The following is a 19,511-nucleotide window of genomic DNA, read 5'->3' as shown; positions in this document are numbered from 1 at the left end:
TATTATTGTGTTATAATAATATTTGCAGTTTTGGGGATTCACTAAGGCTTCAGAATATATCTCCACTGAATTCCAGGGATCTACTGTGTGTAATAAAATACTAACTGTGTGGCAGAGATCAAAGTGATAGCCCCTTAGGAAATCAGGGGAGGAATTAATGTGGGCTGGACTAATGAGGAAGATTTACATCATTCAATCTGGGAACGACAGACACTCAGGCAGACTAAGTTAAAATGAAAGATTCTTTTTTTAAGAGTATGGCAATGTCTCAGGTATCTGGAATTCAGACTTCTTGTAAATTCCCCTATCTAGAACACCAAGCACAAACGACTCTTGAAATAGCCCAAAGAGATCTCACAAAGTCCATGTACTGAAATAAAAATGTTTTATTCCTAAAAAACTTCACTCAGAGACTATTTACTCTTACTCCATTTAAAGTTTCATTAGGATTGGTTACTCAGCCTTATAGTCCAAAGCTAAGTAGACACAGCTGATTTAAGCAGAAAGCACAGAAGCAGACCTAGTGATAGAAGCGAGAAGTTACACCAACAGAAGGACAGCAAGGAAGAATACAAGAAATATTCTAAAAATCAGAATTCTAAAGACATGGTCACCCAAACCCAGCTGATGAGAGGATTCATAACACTTAGGCGAGTCTTAGATCAGTACAATGATGAGGGGTTTAGCCCTCATTCTGACTGATCAAGAATGTTTAACTTGTGTTGAGAATCACTGTTTAGGAAGTCTGGGAAATATGTCTTAGAATTCAAAAACTATTTTCATTTAAATGATTAAAATAAATATGTTCCTACTCTTAAAGGAAATAAGTTTCAGTTATCTGGAAAGTTCTCGTTGTGGAGAACTTAAATCCCTGATAATGCTGGAGAGACTGTGACAGCTGTATCCACAGAGGTGAAGTTGTGTATATGTTCCATTTGTAAAAGCATAAGAAAGTGATCAATGTTCAGAAGATAACCATCCTTTACCTATAATTCAAGCCAAGCTACAAATATTGCCATCCTTGAATACAGAATGAAATAAACATGTTCAAGGATATTTATTGACCCATGCTAACTCCTTCAGTCAATTTGATTCCAATACAAATTGCCTCCAAAGCATTCCAACCCCCTCCCTTTCACATATAACATAGGCAAGATTGGACATTATAAGACAGAAAACAGAACAACTAAAGCAGCATAATGTTCATTAACCACAAGCATATGGAACGCTCAAGCATGTTTTAATGAGTGTGATTCAACTGAACCACAGTACTGAGATGCATCACTTCCAGTAAATGCACACTAAATATTTCCATTAAAGGCGTATCGAGTAACAGTCTCAAAATCAGGCCATTCTAAATTACTCTTCCACTCAATAACTCTGCTGCATAAAAGGGTATACATTCTGTGGTGTTTGATACCTCAGCAGGAAATAATAGAGAGCTAATATGCAGTTGGTTCTTCTCAGGTCACTTTGATAGTCAGAGTGTGCTTTCTCCTCCAACTCAAATGGAGGAAAGGGCTGGACTTTTCTGAGAGCCCTCACTCAGGTGTTTCCAGTCAGTCAGGCGGCACCACGTGCCCAGGAGTGGGATAGACGGCAAGGAAAGAACACTGCTCAGAGGCCACGTGAAAAAGAGGAAACGAGCATCCTGTCTGCATCTATGAGTCCCACCGTCTGCAAGAAAACCAAGGTTTTCAGAGAGCATCTGAAGATCAAAAGTTTAAATAGAGAGAGAGAAAGAAGGTTTCTGAGGTTGAAAGCTAAAGCATTTTTTTTTGCTATCGACCTGACTCTCAAACTAGGAATCATCATCATCGTCATCATCATCTTCATCATCCTCATGCTTTTTACATCACCTACCTTTTTTTTTTTCAGGATTTCATCTGAATGAAGCTCTATGCCAAGTATTTTACATGCATACATGTTCTTATTGAATCCACTGAGGTAGCTATACTTCCCCGTTCTTATTGCTAAGGAAACAGGAAGTATAGACTTGCTTAAATGGTAGAAAGTGGTAGAATCAGGTTCCAAGCCAGGCATCTGAGTCACCGATCAATGTTATGTTCCCCAAAGTAACCACATCACCCTACACCTCCTCCATGGAGTCAGGCTCAAGGAAACTCTCCCAGTCCTGCTTGGAGGAAGACCTCAGTCTAAGAAGGGAGTCAGTGTAGAGACAAAGGTGTTCAAACCCTCCAGGGCTCACATGCACAGGCTCAGACTCTGGCCTTTGTAGCTCTTTGACCCCCTACCCCTCCCTTTAACATTTCTACCTGCCATTGTTCTCTAAGCCTCCTTTCACTGTTATGCCCAAGTTTTGTGTGACTACAACCCAGCCATGTAGTTGTACCCCAGGAGGGTAAGCATGATTCACCTATAGAGAAAGGGCTTTCCTCATTGATCTTTAAACATATATAAGATTAATTGCCTAGTCTTAGAGCTGCCAGGTATGAAAAAGCCCCAGGTAAGTTTACACATCATCTTGTGGTTTCCTATCAGCCACCTCCCAGTCATCCCAAACATGTCTACTATGATCCTTTTCATTTTTACATAAAGTCGATTGGTTTCTCTCTGCTAAAATCTTTCAGAATTATTTTCCTCTGGGTCATTGTTCCTAGATCTTTAAAATTTGTCATCCCTTTAAGTAATTGGCCCAGGGAGATGTAGCCAAATCCCAGACTAGCCAGGAGGAAGAAAAGGAAGGGAAGAGACAAAACAGTCATCTCCGCTTCTGCATGCCCTTCTGGCCCACCCCAGTCACTACTTTTGCTTAGAGGAAAGGGAAGACCTGAAATGTTTCCTTTGTAGTTAAACAGTGGGAACCAGCTTCTTCCTCCTTCCTCCTCTCTCCTTAGGGACATCACCTGCTTGTTTTTTCCTGCCTGATTGTTGGTTTCCTCTGAGAACTAAGCTTTTAAGTGATTTGCATGCTTGGGTTACCAACAGAACTGAATTCCTGCATTTTCCCTCACCATACTCTTTCACCAAAGCTGCCACTGGCTTCTCATGGCCTTTGCCAGAGTTGTCCAATCTCTGGAGAACTTTCTACTCATGAGAACCAAACAGAGCTAGCTCACTTTCCTATCACCCCCAACTGACCACCAACATCTCCAAAGTCTGTCCTGATCCAGCCCACACACTGGGTTGGAGGAAGAGGAGGGAAGTTGGCTCAGGGGAGTAAAAAGTGGCTGGTGCAGAAAACGGGGAACTAAGGGACTATCAAGGTCAGTCCCAGGGTGAAGAGCTGCCCAGGCAGAGCTAGGCAGAGCAAGAGCCAGAAGCCACAGAAGGTTGAATTGAGAGCAACAGTACATCGGCTTAGAGTGAGGCAAGAGGTGGGAACGAAGAGAGGGGATGAGTCACAGTGAGCAACCTAATGCCCAGGTCCAATCCAAAAGAGGAGCCAGGTCAAAACAAGTCATGCCAGGACAAGCGTGAGTCTGAGGGGAATCCAGGGGCAAGAATCAAGAGGCAGAAACAGGGCAGAGCTGAAAGGAAGCAGAAAGAATCAAGTGTAGAACAAGAAGATGGGGGAGAAGGGTGTGGTATGATAGCCAAGGTCTGAGTTTAAACTCCACCACTTTAGAGACACATCCCAACCATCCTTTTGTATCTGTCCATTCTAGAAGCACATGTAGGTCTCTACACATAAAACCACCACACGTGGTCTCTCATGGTTTACTGTTCCCTGACCTGAGGTACTGCTTTCCAATAGGTAACAGAGACAAGTGAATCCAACGTCACCACATATACTCTTCCTTTGCTAGTTAGCTGGCAGGCCTGGACTCAAGTCCCAGTTTCACTAGTTAATATGAAGTTGCCCTACAGTTGATTGGTTCTGACCCACAAAATGGCAATTTCATATGTTTTGACCTAATATCACCTGAGCTTGGACAGGTTACGTGACTTCTCCAAGCCTCAGTTTTCTTTTCTGTAAAATGGAGTAACACGAAGCATGCTGATGAAGTCACATGTTTTAAGGCACTTTGTATAATGTCTCACACCTAGTAAACACTCAATAAATTTAGCTATTATTATACCTAGTTTTCAGGGATAATAAACACTTTGGAATTAAAATTGATGGTAAAACACTAACAATGCCGTCTGAGTAAGGAGCCTTAGACAGACATCAAAGGCTCTGGGTACCCTGTGTACAAGGGCCACAGTGAGCTGTTTCATATACATCTAACTCACATGCCAGTGGAGCTTATGCTTAAAACCACACTTGGGTTTTGGAGTCAGACAGACAACGGGTGACTGACACCTAGCTCCATGATTGAATGACCTCAAGCCAATCACTCAAGCTTTCTGAGCCTCAGTCCACTCCTCAGTAATCTGAGTTGAATACTAGCACCTGCAGAGATACCGCCTGTGGCATGTCAGCACAACACATGGCCCGTGTGAGTGCTCAGTGGACCGCAGTCCTTCCATGCTGACCAGCCCTCGATTCTGACCCTGGCCTGGTCACTGATTTCATCTCCTGGCAGGGAGCCGCACCAACTCTTGTAGAGGAAGGAGATTGTTAAGCACACCCTCTTGTCCTTTGTCTTTTTGCCCACTTCCCACCCAGTTCTAGGACTTGTCATGCCTGGAGGTCCTGGATTTACTGTGCTACCTTCAGTTGACCAGTTTTGTTAGGTAGTTGGTGGTTTCTCAGGCAAATGTGGGAGGTGGTTTGGCTTCAGCTTGGAACAACTCTTACTTTGCTTGTGGTTTTTGAGTTTCAGGTTGGAAAAGATTTCTTGGCAGGTGGAGACTTTCTCATTAGAAATAAAACAGCTTGTTTTTTTCTTTCTTTCTTTTTTAAAGATTCATTAGGTTTCTGGAAAATCAAATGGCTCTTATGAAGGCGAATATTAATTGGTTTAGCAGAAGGGCCATTGAGAAGCAGAGAGAACATTTCCTTCCACGTGCAGATGGATTTCAGAAATTGGTGCAAACAGTCGGCAAAGACACACTGGGTACAGATGAGGCTGAAATGTCTGCAGGCACTTGGCTGAGCGTGGTCCGCCTGCTGCTTTTCCCAGTGGGGAGCTGAGCGATAGCAACAGCACTGCAGCCAGATTACATGTTGCTACTGGGAATCATGTTATGTCATCTCATGGAAAAAAAATCTGCACAAACATGCCAACTTTCTTTGGTAAAATCAAAGGCCCACTCCTCTCTTTCATCTTCCCGGCCCTACACCCCCCAGGCTCCCAAATTGCTGCACGTGGCTCGCCCTTTGCATTAGGATCAGCAGAGTTTATCAGCTCAGCTCAGGTAGGGTGAGTAACCCATGATGCATAAACAAACCACAAAGGCGAAGTGGAAGCAGCTAACGTACCTAAGTATACACCATCATAACCACAGTGGGCAGAAGTAACGAGGGCCGTGGGACAACTTCGTTTTTGTTCAGGAGAATGAGATCTAGGAATGCTATAACATAAAGGAATGCTTCTGTTGGAATTACCAGCCTAGGAAAAGGTATTGGGTTCAATGAATGATTCAATCCATCTTCTCTTTTCCTCCCCCACCCCCTTTTAGGTATATAACCTATAGATTCAAGATGGTCTTCTTTACGGACCCTGTAGGCATAAGTTTAAGGCCAAGAAGAAAATTAGAGCTGGACAGTTAGCCTCTATTCCAGCTTCAGGGGGTTTTATGCCCTGTTCAGCAACATATCATACTGGCCCAAGAAATTGTACCTGCGAATCCACTGGATCAGAAGACAAAACCAATAGGAATTCCTGTGACACCTAAATATGAGACATCCAGAAGCCCTACCCTTCGGAAATGACTCCTTTCTCTCTAAGTCTATTCTGGAATAAATTAATCTTCACTCGGGGAAATGGAGTGAATATGAAAGAGTCTTGGAATGTTGTGTATTAAATAGCCAGCACCCCACTCCTGTGGATTACATGTAATATACTGGGACAAAAAGGTCACATTACTATTAGAATCTTGCCTGAGAGGTAGTTTTTACCAAAGCAATGGCAAATGGCATTTCCTTTTTGCTCTATGGGTTTTCGTGTTAGCTATAGCAGCAGTTCCTGAGTGGAAAACCGAAAAAATCATTCAGTAGTCCCCCTTATCCATGGCTTCCTTCTGCAGTTTCACTTACCTGCGGTTAACCTGGGTCTGAAAATATTAAATGGAAAACTACAGAAATAAATAATTCATAAGTTTTAAATTGCATGATGTTCCGAGTAGCATGATGAAATCTTGTGCTGTTCCGTTTCATCCCCCCGCCTGGGATGTGAATCATCCCTTTGTTCAGTGTATCCACGCTGCATACGCTCCCCACCCATCAGTCACTTAGTGGCTGGCTTGGTTCTCCGATCAACTCTCTTGGTAATGCTGTGTTTGTGTTCAAGTAACTCTTGTTTTACTTAATAATGACCCCAAAGTGCAAGAGGAGTGATGCTGGCAATTAGGACATGCCAAAGAGAAGCTGTGTACAGTACAATAAGATCTTTTGAGAGGGAGAGACCACATTACATAAATTTTATTACAGTATATTGTTATAGTCGTTCTATTTTATTTATTTATTTTTAGCAAGAGGGGAAGGGGGGGAGTAAAACATCAATGTGCCAGAAATACATCGATGGGTTGCCCCTCACACCCCTCCAACTGGCAACTTGGTCCAAAACCCAGGCATGTGCCCTGACTGGGAATCAAACTGGGGACCTTTCGGTTCCCAGGCCAGCACTCAATCCACTGAGCCACACCAGTCAAGGCTGTTCTATTTTATTATTATCATTGTCAATCTCTTACTGTGCCTAATTTATAAATTAAGCTTTACCAAGGGTACATATATATAAGGAAAAACATAGTATTGGGTTAGCCAAAAAGTCTGTTTAGTTTTTTCAATAAAATAAAAGACACATTTTTCATTTTCACCAATAACTTTATTGATTTGGATAGTTTGACTATGTTGGCTATCTCCCACAATCAGCTTCTAGTGGGTAGAGGCCAGGGGTGCTGTTAAACAAATTCCAATGCCTAAGACAGCCCCACAGCAAAGAATTATTTGGCCAGAATGTCAATAGTACCAAGAAACTTCTCAAACCACTTTTGACACATGCGATCAGTCACAGCATCTTCTCCATACACTGCACAAATCTTATTTTGCATTTCAGTTTCATTTTTACCTTTCTTGAAATGATAAAACATAATACGCTGAGAATGTTGCGTGTTTTCTTCCATCTGCAATATTAAAATGGCCGCACAAAATCTCACCAATTCTGGTAAGCTTTTTTTAATGCACGCTGATATCACAGTTGTCACAACACAGTCTAACGAAATTGTTTAGAATGAAGTTAAAGACAACTAAGTGCTACTAGAGCCATCGTATGGAAAAAAACTAAATGAACTTTTTCTCCAACCCAGTATATACAGGGTTCAGTACTGCTCACAACTGCAGGCATCCACTTCCGGCATTGGAACCTTGTGGATGGGGGGACTACTGTATTTAAGTATTTCTCAAGTAATGACAACTTGAAGCTCTCTTCATTCTCTCTTCCCTTTGTCCTCCCTTCTGGGGGTGGTAAAATAGCCACCAGCTCTTCCCAGGTGAAGTCACTCAGTTCATGAAACATGGAGAAAATAGAATCATGAAAGTCAGAGAGCTAGCCAGCTAATGAGGATCTAGGTATCATTTCCCATCTCTTACAAAGATGCTGTTAGAACACAGGTGGCAAACACAAGGCCCTCATGCAGAATGCGGCCCTCCAACTTGTTTTATCCAGCCCAGCACCTTGTTTCTACCCAGTGGCAATGCCGAGCTCCTTGCCCCTAGTTAAGGAGTAGTTACATTTACACAGTCCTAAAGTTACATTTGGCCCTTTGAAGGCAACTGTGAGGCTAATGTGGCCCCTGGTGAAAACAAGTTTGACACCCTGTGCTAGAAGAACCTCTTTTCCACTGTGGGAAAGTGGCTTCTACTTGTTCTCTTATCCACTTCTTGAAGATGTTGTGAGAATTAATAAGGGATCTGCAATCCATTTTTAACTTCCCAGCTAAAGGGTTTTCTGTGAATCAATCATTTATTTCAAGGGAGTGAAGGGATGGTGAATGCCATCATGCAAATGTAGTACCTGAAAGTAAGCTCAAGTAATGGCTATTAATATAGTCATGGAGGTTTACTGAGATTTTTCTATGTACCAGGTAAAGCTCTCTAAGAGCTTTATATATACCTCAAAATAACCTTATGATTTAGGCAATGTTATTATCCCCAACTTACAAATGAAAAACTGAGGCACAGGAAGATTAAGTAATAACTCATTTAACGTCATGTAAGTAGTAATCAGTAGCCCTAGGCTTCAATTCCAGGTCATAGAACCCAGGCTCATAACCACTGCGTTTTGCAAATGTATCTGAGATCTATAAAGGCCCCTGTTTCCACCGTATCCTATTTAAGTTATGTCTATGAAGTAGAGAAAATGATGTAGTTGAATTTCTTTCTGTAAGGCTAGGATACTCTCTGGCACGTTCCCACTGATCTAATGACTTTGGGTTGAGTTAAACATAAATTACTTCTCTACACCCCCAAAGCTCAGTTGGTAACTTCAGATTGCTCCCCCTGGAGGAGTGCTTTGGGATTTCAACATAAACTCAGTTGAACGTACTAGAGGCAAAATGCCTCCACAAGCAGCATAAACCCTAACACTGTGTATGGCCAGGACCAGCAATGCAGCGCTCCGCTCACTGGAATGATGTCAGGCATTCCTAGATGCTAATTTGTAACCTGCTGTTACCCAGATGAGTCCCTCAGCAGGCTTGTCAGTCACAGTTGTTAGAATTCCAGAGTCCCCTAAAGTCCTTTCTTCCTTTGTAATCAGGGTTGGGGCAAAGGGTGGGACAGTTGTGCCCCAGTAGACTACAAAAGGCCGCCAACCAGCACGCAGAGCCTCTGGCAAATATCACAGTGCCTCCAGTTCCTTAACAGTGTTGATGGACCCTTGTCTTGCATTCAGCTGCCTGAAAGTCGATCTCCTGATGAATTCCACAGGGAAAATCAAGGAGAGTTTATTTTCAGACAGAGTTTAACAGCAACTAACTTAAGAAATACCTGAAAAAATGATAATAAATATTTCCCCAAGGAGCAAATTAATATAAATACCCCAGCAGTTATTCCACACAGATCTGTTTAGAAAACGTCCAATTAGGGTAATATGCATCACATTTCAAGGACCAAAGGGACTGTTTTGCTTCACTCTGTGTTGCCATGGTTGATACGCCGGGTTTCCAAAGGAATGAGGATTTTTCACACGTACAGGAGCAGCATATCCTCTCACGGGAAGCACCAGGAGCTGTATTTGGTGGCACGGTATCTTGTTCCCGTTCTGATTTGGAGAGGCAACAGCTTCTTAACAAGAGTCCAAATGGAAGTTATTTTGGACCAATGAACGGAACCTAGTAAAAAGGACCAACTTCGTTGTGACCAAATTATGTGCCTATTGATGTGACTCTGAGAACAGCCCATTTGTGCTTCTATCTCCATTTGACAAAGAACATGAGCATTCAGTTTTTCTGAAATAAAATGAAGGGTTGTCTTGTCTTGTTAATTTTTATTGAGCTTCCAGAAGGCCTCTGTCAACCTGGCTTCCAGAAAAATGTCCCCTCCCGTGGTCTCATTCCACAGAATGTGAAAGTATGTGGGGTTGACCCTTGAGTTAAAGTCCTTTACAAGTCTCATGTCATTACTCTTCCGTGAGAGGATGAACCTCACTATTGGACCATTGGACGGATGGGGACCCTGACGTACAAGAGTGGTGTGGCAATGAAGAAGGGCTCGAGCCCTGCTCTCAGCCACAGTGTCTTCCTACTCACAGCCTTAGGATCAGGTGGCCCCTCATGACAACGCGAAGTTAGCTCTCTTCCCAAAACAGGTGACCAAGTTCCAAATAAAGGTGGACTGGTCTGGCTTTCTGATCTGAGCTTTCGAACTTCCCACATCTCTCAGGTCAAGGCAGACCCAGTTACAGACCCAATTTTGCCTGTCTGTCTGTAAGGCAGGCATGTCCAAAGCAAATTGGGACATTTAAGAAAGCAATCGTTTGTGTCTTTGACACATGAAGTGCCTGCTAGGGTCTTTTTTCCTGTTCATTATCAAGATTAATATGAAAATGTGCTACTGGGAGCAGAAGAAAAGCAGTATTTCAATGACTTTCGGTCTCAATGCAATGCAAATTTTGGTCGTTCAAATGCAGAAAGTGCCTCATCTTTTTTGCTTTTGGCCAGGAATAGATCATTCATTACCCCTCACCACGAAAACCATGGCAGGGCCCTCATTATCTCATATCCATGCTTTCTAAATCAATCAGCTCTCCGCTTCACTGCTGGGCTTTTTCATTTAAATCAGCTAAAGTTAGAATGTGTTTTATAAAAATGTCAGAGCCTCATTAAGCGCGGTTTTGTGTTGGTCTTGTCTATCAATTTTTGCTTGACAATGTTAAGGAAATTATTTCTCTAAGAACACTTACACTAAGACTCCTCTTTAAATTTTTATGGAACTCTTCTTAGAAATCTGGTTAAAAAGCAAGATGCTCCAAATTACTAATATCTGTAAGTAGTCACTTTCAGCATGTATGCAAGGTTTCTAAGTGCCTCCCACCTCTGAATTCACGTGGTGAATACATAGCATATTCTAAAAGCTGAAACTGGACCAGCGTTTCTCAGGGAGCTTTTGGAGTGTAACAGCTGTTCTTGGACAGGACTGTCCCCCCCATGCAGGACCCTTGGCTCCCCTGCTCCTGTGCTTCACTACATGCTGGTGATTCTTCTCAGTTATTCTGACAACCAGAAAACCCTCCACACATTTCCAAGCATCTACTGAGGCCTGGTCTGCCCCTGTTGAGATAAGATTAAAACAAGAATTTCAAAATCCTGACACCAGACCAAAAACAAACCCGATTCCTTGCTAGCCACAAAGGCTGTCCTCACTCTCAGAGCTCTCCCACCTACTTCAGCTCCTACAACAGTGTGCTTGGCTCTTCTGCTCAGTGATGCTGCCTGAACTGTGTTACTCTTCCACCGCTGACAGAGGGCTGGACCGGGCCTATAAATGGTGACCTTCTTGAGGGTGGGTATCTTAGGAAACAAATCTTGTTGTGCCCCCATGTCAAGCCGAGTCCTGGCAAATATCCACTGACTTTATATTGAATGAAGGGCTGATGAATGGGTGGAGAGAGAGAACCTAAATTCTGGACCACTGACCAATGACTTATATAAGAAAACAGTACATTCTGTCTCAGTGCTTCTTCCTTGTCTTCATGGCTTGCTGGGACTGTGGATTGTGACTACAGCATGGTGACTGTGGGGTTCTTTTGGGCTGATACTAACACAGGGAAGGACACACAGAAGGAAAATAGTAAAGTTTACGGCAGGAGCACCAGGTATGCAGGGTTGGACAAAAGTAGGTTTATAGTTGTAAATAGATGAAGCACAGAATTAACACACTCTGCTAATACACTGAGTTAAAACACTTGTATTATTATTTCTTATTATATTATTTTCCATATGAACAACTATATACCTACTTTGCCCCACCCTGTGTTATTAAAGTGACCACAAACTGTGTGTGTGAACACACACACATGCAGACACACTCAGAGAGTGTGTCAGATCAAAATTTGACAATTTAGGGATAAAGATTTTCCTCTTGAGCCAACTCCCTAACGTAGCTCTATGTTTATTCATTTGTCCCATGATTTCCATTGTTGCTCTTTCACTAAGACACTTAACAGACGCCCTCTGGAGGCATCAAACCACTGTTGTTTCTCCTCCCATCTCAGTATCTTCTTCAGTAAACACATTTCCAGAACATATTTTCCCCTTTATGTAAATGTGTTGGGCAGAAGAAAAAGTTAGAATTATATATTTTTAAAAGGTCATTTTTCTTATTAATGACCAGGGAGTTAGAAATAACCCACCATTGATTCAAAAGGAAATACTAACCCTTCCTATTTCTGTAGCCCCAGGAAGGGCTTTCTCCCATGAGGTAAGTGGAGATCAACCTCACATAAGAGGGAAGGTGGAAAATACAACAGATTTAACAATCGAGCTTGAAGGTGAGTGAACTACAGGTCACATCTGGAGAAAACAATGCAAAAATGAAGCTGCAAACTTGAGTTTTTCCCCAGGTGGTGACAAATTCACACTGATCCAATTTGTTCCACTTTCCTTAACTCTGTAGCTCTTCATAGCACACAAGTGCATGATGTCTGACCTCTAAGATGTAAGAAGAGTGCCACCTATAGCCTTCACCTCGTGGAAGGAAGGAAGGAACGGAGGAAGGAAGGCATTGCTTCATTCACAGACTGAACCAGGCTGTAATCAGCGGCATGGAAAGACTGAGCACATGTGTTTTGGGGAGGGTCGGGGAAGGCACCTGACTCTTTAGGGGCATATGTGCATGGTCAAACACCAAGCTTTGGTTCAGAGAGCTTTGTCTGTCTGTCCTTCTCTCTGCTTCTGTCTCTATCTTTGTCTCTGTTACTGTCCCTGTCCTTCTCTCTGTCCCTGTCCCTCTCTCTGCCCTTCTCCCTCCCAGGCCATACAATTCCTCATCACATCATTCCACCTGACTCACCTCCATGGTCTGAGGGTGGGAAGAGGCTGACTTAGGCTACTGTCCCCAGAAAACTGAGTACCTACGTCATGCATCCTGACTCCCTGTTTTCAGACAGCACTGCCTCCGCAGGTGAGAGACAAAGGAAAAATGATCATGCTTCAAAAGCTGCCAGTTCTAGTGCAACTGCTGCCAGTCCAGCAGAAGAGTCTTAGGATGATTTCAACCCGTCAATTCTTCCTGCCCAGCAGGCAGAGGCAACATGGGACACCACTCATTGCGGCCACTAAGCAGGAGCCAAACGGAACCTAATTTGCTGAACTTGGACCTAAATCTAATATTAATATCATTCAAGTGAAAATTGAAATACATTTTAAAAATCGACAGATTTTTAAATTTGATTGTTTTAGTTCAAACTAAAACAATCAAACATCCTTCATCCAAATTAAACCTGATCTAGATTGATACGCCACTTTTTTCTAATCTTGAAGGTATTCCTATGATAATTTCTCCACAGCACTGGGCAGCTAATTTCTATCTTGGCTACCAGTTCAATGATGACAATACCCCCGGCAGGTTGACAATGAATATAGATCCAGTCTGCAAACTTGGTCTCCTTGCCAGGTAGTTTAAAAACCGTTCACACAGTTCAGTTTGGTTTTTGAGCATTCAGACAACCCACCGATCCAGGAACATGCTTTTGTATATTCCTACGCTATTATAAATCAGACCCAAAGGGGCAGAATGAATGGACCGCTTGGCCATTTCAAGCAACCCTTCTGTCTGTCATGGGTGGAAGAGAAAATGAAGTAGTGGCAGAGTTATCAGCAGTTATTTTTACTGGGGAAAATGTTATGTGTCCAGTGCCAAGCACATCTGTCTGACTGCTTTGTCTCTGATTGTCTCCATTTTTTTCTCCTCGCTCACATACACACATACCCTCTTTAATTACTAGCAGAAAACAGTGCATTCTGCACACTTCACAACATCTGTGCAGGCCTTAATTAATCCAACTCTCACACAGTCTCCATAGCAACCATGCTTAACAGGCTCAGTCTCTGCATTCGAAAATCTTCCTCAAAGCAAGGGACTGAAAATATGGCCATTGCCAAAATATGTTTACATTAATTCTAATGTCAGATATAATGAGAACTTTGCACAGAGGGTGTTTGCATAGACAGACCAAGTTATGAGATCACATTCAGCATCACCATAGTAAAATCAACTGCTTCAAACCATGAATACATGTTAATACTAATTTTTTGTATTGCAAACAAAAAAATTCTATTACTACCTTTATGTTACAAGAAATTTCTGTGCTACAGGAGATTAATGACCACAGTTACCTGATGGAGCATACAATGCTTGTTTGTAGGGAAGTTAGAAGAAATGCCAGCATTATAAAGAAACTCATCAGGAGGCTGCTTCCTGACTTCTGGCTCTCCAGACCTTCATTAAAAGCCTATTGTCCTTTGCTGGCACCTGCCAACTTCTTACCCAAATTACAGCTGGCCAGCAGCAGAGAGGAGGACTAAGGCTTTCCAAGGAGACCATGAACGCTGCCAAGGGAAATGTCGAGCACATTTCTGAGAGTCTGTTTTAGCTCTACAGTCTGTGTAGATGCTCTCCTTGATGCAGGCTGTGTTTGGGTTTGTATTTGAAGCTGTTATGTCAGAGGTTACGAAAATAAGCACTGACAACTATCTGGAAAACCTGCTCAGATGTTATACATGGTGCAGGGGTAGCTGGGGGGAGTAGTGGTCAAGAAAGCGTAAAAAAATGAAGCCAGGCATTTACCCCCAAATGGTATTTCAGTCCATACTGGCTTCTGTCATTAAACGTTAACTTAGGTTGCTAACAAGAAGTAAACCATTCATCAGAGTCCTTGCTCCTTTTCCCTTCACTGCTTCCTTCTTTGAACAGGCAAGCAACCCAAAGCCAGCTGAGAAAGGAGAAGAAAAGAACTTAAGCAAACCCTTGAGTTAGTGGAAACATATTTTAGTGGAAAAAATTAGATCCCTTTTATGATATAAAATGGGACACCCAATTGTGTCTGTGAACAAGGAGAGGACCTTCCCAACCCTTCTTCAGGGACTAGAGTTCTGTGGAGCCTGGGAGCATTGGCTCTGGGGACAATTTATCCCCAGATTGCTTAGGGACAGAGCCAAGTTGAGACAGCAGCTGGTGGGTGTCCCCAGGCTTGTAAATAAAAGGGGGCCATTGGAAGAGGTGGGGACTGGGGGTTCTTGTTGAAATAAGCAGCCAGTTCTCTAATGTACCTATAATGTCTAGAGAAATTAGCAAAGACAGTATAATCCTATTTTCTCACCAAGTTCATTCTTTGTCCTCAGGCAATTGTATGAGACTCTTGGCTGCTGGCAGTACTATTTAAAACTTCTGACTTTCTGCTTTTCAAAGAGTTTTATTGGTAGGCACACAACTAGGATTCAATTAATGGCATGTTGAAGTTTCTCAGCCATGAAGCTTCTACAAAACTACTAAACCATGGTCCCCCTTCAAGTTACTTCACCCAAAATGATATTCAATCATCAGCTCTAAGTGATTGCTTTGAACTCCCAAGCCAGAGGCAATGAGTGTAATGGAAACAAGAGCAGGGTTCTAGTTCTAGTTCTGTCATCTGTTTGATCTCAGATTTCCAAAGACTCTTGTTCATCCACTCATCCCTTCATTCAGTAAGTCTCATGAAGCTCTTACTCTCAGCACAGCAACATAGCGGGCTTTGATCTTGGATGTCTCTCAGGGCAAGGAAAATGGGCTGTGAAAAACTAAAACAATGATGCCTCACTGTTGGGATGGTCAAAAAGTCCATTTACCTGGCTGGAGTGGCTCAGTGGATTGAGTGCCAGCCTTTGAACCAAAGCATTGCTGGTTGGATTCCCAGTCAGGGCACATGCCTGGGTTTCGAGCCAGGTCCCCAGTAGGGGTACTTGAGGGGTAACCACACACTGATGTTTCTCTCCCTCTCTTCTCCCTCCCTTCCCCTCTCTAAAAATTAATGAATAGCCCTGGCTGGCGTAGCTCAGTGGATTGAGCGCGGGCTGTGAACCAAAGTGTCGCAGGTTCGATTCCCAGTCAGGGTACATGCCTGGGTTGCAGGCCATGACCCCCAGCAACTGCACATTGATGTTTCTCTCTCTCTCTCTCTATCTCCCTCCCCTCCCTCTCTAAAAATAAATAAAAATAAAATCTTAAAAAAATAATGAATAGTCTTTAAAAAATAAGTCTGTTTAGTTTTTCCCATAAAATAAAAGACACATTTTATATTTTTACTTTAACTTTATATTTTTACAATCACTTCATTGATTTGGATATTTTGAGTATGTCAGCTGTCTCCCGCTGCTGGCTTCTAGTGGGTAGATGCCAGGGGTGCTGCTAAACATCTTCCAATCCCTAAGACAGCCCCACAGCAAAGAATTATTTGGCCAAAATGTCAATAGAATCAAGAAACCAAGAAACTTTTCAAACCATTCTTGACACATTCTGTCAGTTCCAGCACTTTCTCCATTTACTGCACAAATCTTTTTCTGCATTTCAGTTGCATTTTCACCTTTCTTGAAATAATAAAGCATAATAGAATGAAAATGTGTATCTTCTTCCATCTTCAATGTTAAAATAGCTACACAAAAAATCCACCAATTTTTATTTTTTAACTTTATTTTAATAGTTGCTCAAGTACAGTTTCTGTCCTTTACTCCCATCCCAGCAATTTTGATTTAAAAGAAAAAAAAAATGCACACTGATGTGGCAGCTGTCATAATACAATCTAACATTATTGTTCCAAATGAAGTTAAAAACAGCTAAGCACTATTAGAGTCATCTTACAGAAAAAAAAACAAATGAACTTTTTGACCAACCCAATATCTTAGTGCTTGACCACGCCCGCGCTCCCCTTCTCCCTACCCCTACCACAAGCATATGACAGCTGCGAACGTTTTAGCGTGGTTACTGTGTGGCGTTGACTGTAGGGGCTTCATTCATTGAGTTCTCACCCTGCAAGGCCAGACTATTATTACCCCCAATGAGCTAAGACAAGCAAACTTAGCTCAGAAGCAAGGTTGCAGGACTACACCGCTCCGAGAGATTCTACTCCCAGCGGGCTCTCAAACATGGCTGCTCCGGGGAGCTCGACTCCACACCGCGCTTCTGCAACCTTGGTGGGGGGTGAGGGGCGTTAGTGAGCAAAGCCCAGCTCTCACACTTTGTTTATGACAGGCAGTTAGGAAAAAACACGGAGAACGCTTGGTATTAATCACAAGATTATTCTGGGATCTCCTTTCTCCGTGTCCCCTCTACTCCTTTTCAAATGTTTTTATTTCTTTTCCATTCCCCACAAAGCCCTCAGTGGCTGGCTGAGATAAGGTAGGGTGCGCACCAGCGGAGGTAAAGGAAAGAAAGCGGAGGCAACCCAAGACGACGGCACAGGAAGGCCGCACCTCCTCTCTCCCTGGGAGCGCACTAAATCTACAGCGACACAGGGAACAACCGTTTCCTCTGAGAAAGGCCCGACACCCCGCCGAGCAGCTGCTTCGCCTCCGCAAACGAGGGAAGAGCCACTTCTAGGCGAGCTGGAGACGCTGAGAAGCAGTCTCACCAAAAACCCCACCCCTGGCGCGGTGACTCACAGGTCGGGGTGTCGAGGGGGTACTCACAAACCTGGAATTTACCTGTGAAGAGTGAAAGCTTTGTCCCCACATCGGGCACCTCAACTTGTAAGACCTTCACCTGAGAGCTGAGGCCCCCAAACACCAGGCTCTGGGAACCAGTGCGCAAGCGTCCTGCTGACCCAGGGGCGGCGGGGAACTGAGACCCGGCGCTTAAGCCGCAGCGCACACTCACTCCCCGGCCCAGCGCGAAGCGGCCTTTTGGAAAGCATCAGGACTTTGTGTCGGAGATTCATCTGCCGCACGTAACGCGTTGGCCCCAGCGGCCAGGGGCCTGTTGGAATGCCCAGCAGGGGTGCTGGCGGGTGCCCTCTTTACCCGCCAGTGCTCAGGAGTCATTGTTGCTTGCGCACTCGCTTCCTTCCCCAAGCCGCAGGCGCCCTTGTTCCCCCTCAGACGGCACCGCGGCCGGCGTGCGCACTGCTCGGGCATCTCCCGGAAGGGGGCTTTGACACGCCCCCGGTGCTCCCCACACACACACACCTTTTTGCAGCTGCACCCAGGGGACGGGCTGGCTGTGAGTGCCGCCAGACTGACAATCAGAGACAATTCAGTTCCGGACGGACTGCACAGGCGAAAGCACACCCCAGTCTTTTTGAAAAGTTGGCCTATTTGTCCAGGAGCTTCGGCCCTCATGAGGGGCCAGCTTCTGGTGTGGCACACGCACAACTAGGGACCTGTGAAGGAACACCATCTGGCACTCTCTCTGACTTCCTACAGGTCGCGAGTATGTCCCGGAAATGAACTTAGAATCTCGTCTGGAGCCCCGATTTCCGCGACTGTCTTCCAAGAGGCACCTCCAGATACCCTGGGTCTTGCGGCTTGTGCTTAAAAGCTGCCATCTGAGGGTCTGCCTTCTAATCAGCCTGAATCTAGATGCTGACTGAACTCATCCCCATAGGACACTCACAGGCCTTTGCATACACTCACTACTGGGAACCGCTAAAAAAGAAAACAGGCTGTTTGGACAATCACCAGAGTTGAAGAGACAACCAAGAGCTAGGCAGGAGCTGGAGGGTAGAGTTCATCTCCTACAGGAGGCCACTGCTTCAAGTCTGGGAGAGGTGGCTGTTTCATGCAGCCTGGCGATCAACACAGTCAGTTCAAGCAAAATGAGGAAACAGGAATCTATTCCACCCCACTCCCCACCCCCACCCCAAACAGAGAAAATAATAAAGCAGAAGAGCAAAGTGAGTCTGTACTTTTTTTCCCTCCCACTTAAAACTCTGCTTTGACTCATACCAGTTGTCAGTTTGCCCTGCAGGAGCACCCCGGGGCACCCCTGTGGACCCCTCTGTTGTATTAGCACCTTCATGTGGTTCCAGGAATTTCTTTACTCTTGCTTTCTTGTGGTTTGGGATCAAACAGGCAGATATCCAGTTGGCCATCTGACTAGAACCCAGTTACTTTATGGTGGAGGTGGGCGTGGAAGGGTGAGGGAATGATGGGGGACATGTTCCTCCATAGCCTGCTCCGTTACCCAGCTGAGAGGTGGAGAGAGAAACTCCCGTGTCCCTCACAGCTTGCACAAGAGTGCACAAAGCAGACAAAGACAGGCGGAGGCTCTCACCGGACGCCTTAATCCAGAGCGAAGGGCTGGTCCTGCCGAACCTCCCCATTTGTGCTTTGGTGTCTCTCACTACACTTCGGTTTGGGCTGTTCTCCTTGCTCGGAATGTCTTTTCTTTCTCTCTGACTCTCTACTTATCTTTCAAGCCTCAGGCATCTGCTACTTCAGGACAACTCCCTCCATTTGTCTATCACTGGCCCCAACATGCTCACCTTATGAGGTGCCGCAGCAACTGTACATTGTGTCTGTTCATGTGTTTGTCTTTTCCAGCAACGTGCAGGCTTATTCATCTTTATTTCATGCCTAACAGACTGTTTGGCTTTTGACAGACAGTCAATAAATGTTTACTGAATACACAAGTGGAAGCTTAGAGATGCAAGTTAAGTTGAAAGCTAACCTTGTGAAACACTAGTCCAGTCTTATGACTATGGCCACCTCCAGGCATTCGGCTTCTCTATTCATTGTGGCTGTGCAGGTGCCATTTGCCCAAGGGCTGGGATCAAGCTGAACAATTACAGAGATTTTTTAATGTCCTGCTAATACTAGCCAGCATACATTGAGCAATTATTATGTCCCAGGTGCTGTTCTAAGCATACTGTATATATTAATCATTTAATTCTCACAACAATTCTGTAAGGTAATCATCTCTGTTTGACAGATGAGGAAACTGAGACCTAAAGTGTTGAAGTGAAATACCCATAGTA

Source organism: Phyllostomus discolor, chromosome 3 (assembly GCF_004126475.2).
Source record: "Phyllostomus discolor isolate MPI-MPIP mPhyDis1 chromosome 3, mPhyDis1.pri.v3, whole genome shotgun sequence".
NCBI lineage: Eukaryota > Metazoa > Chordata > Mammalia > Chiroptera > Phyllostomidae > Phyllostomus > Phyllostomus discolor.
The sequence above is the reverse complement of the archived record's forward strand: the minus strand, read 5'-3'. Positions refer to the sequence as shown.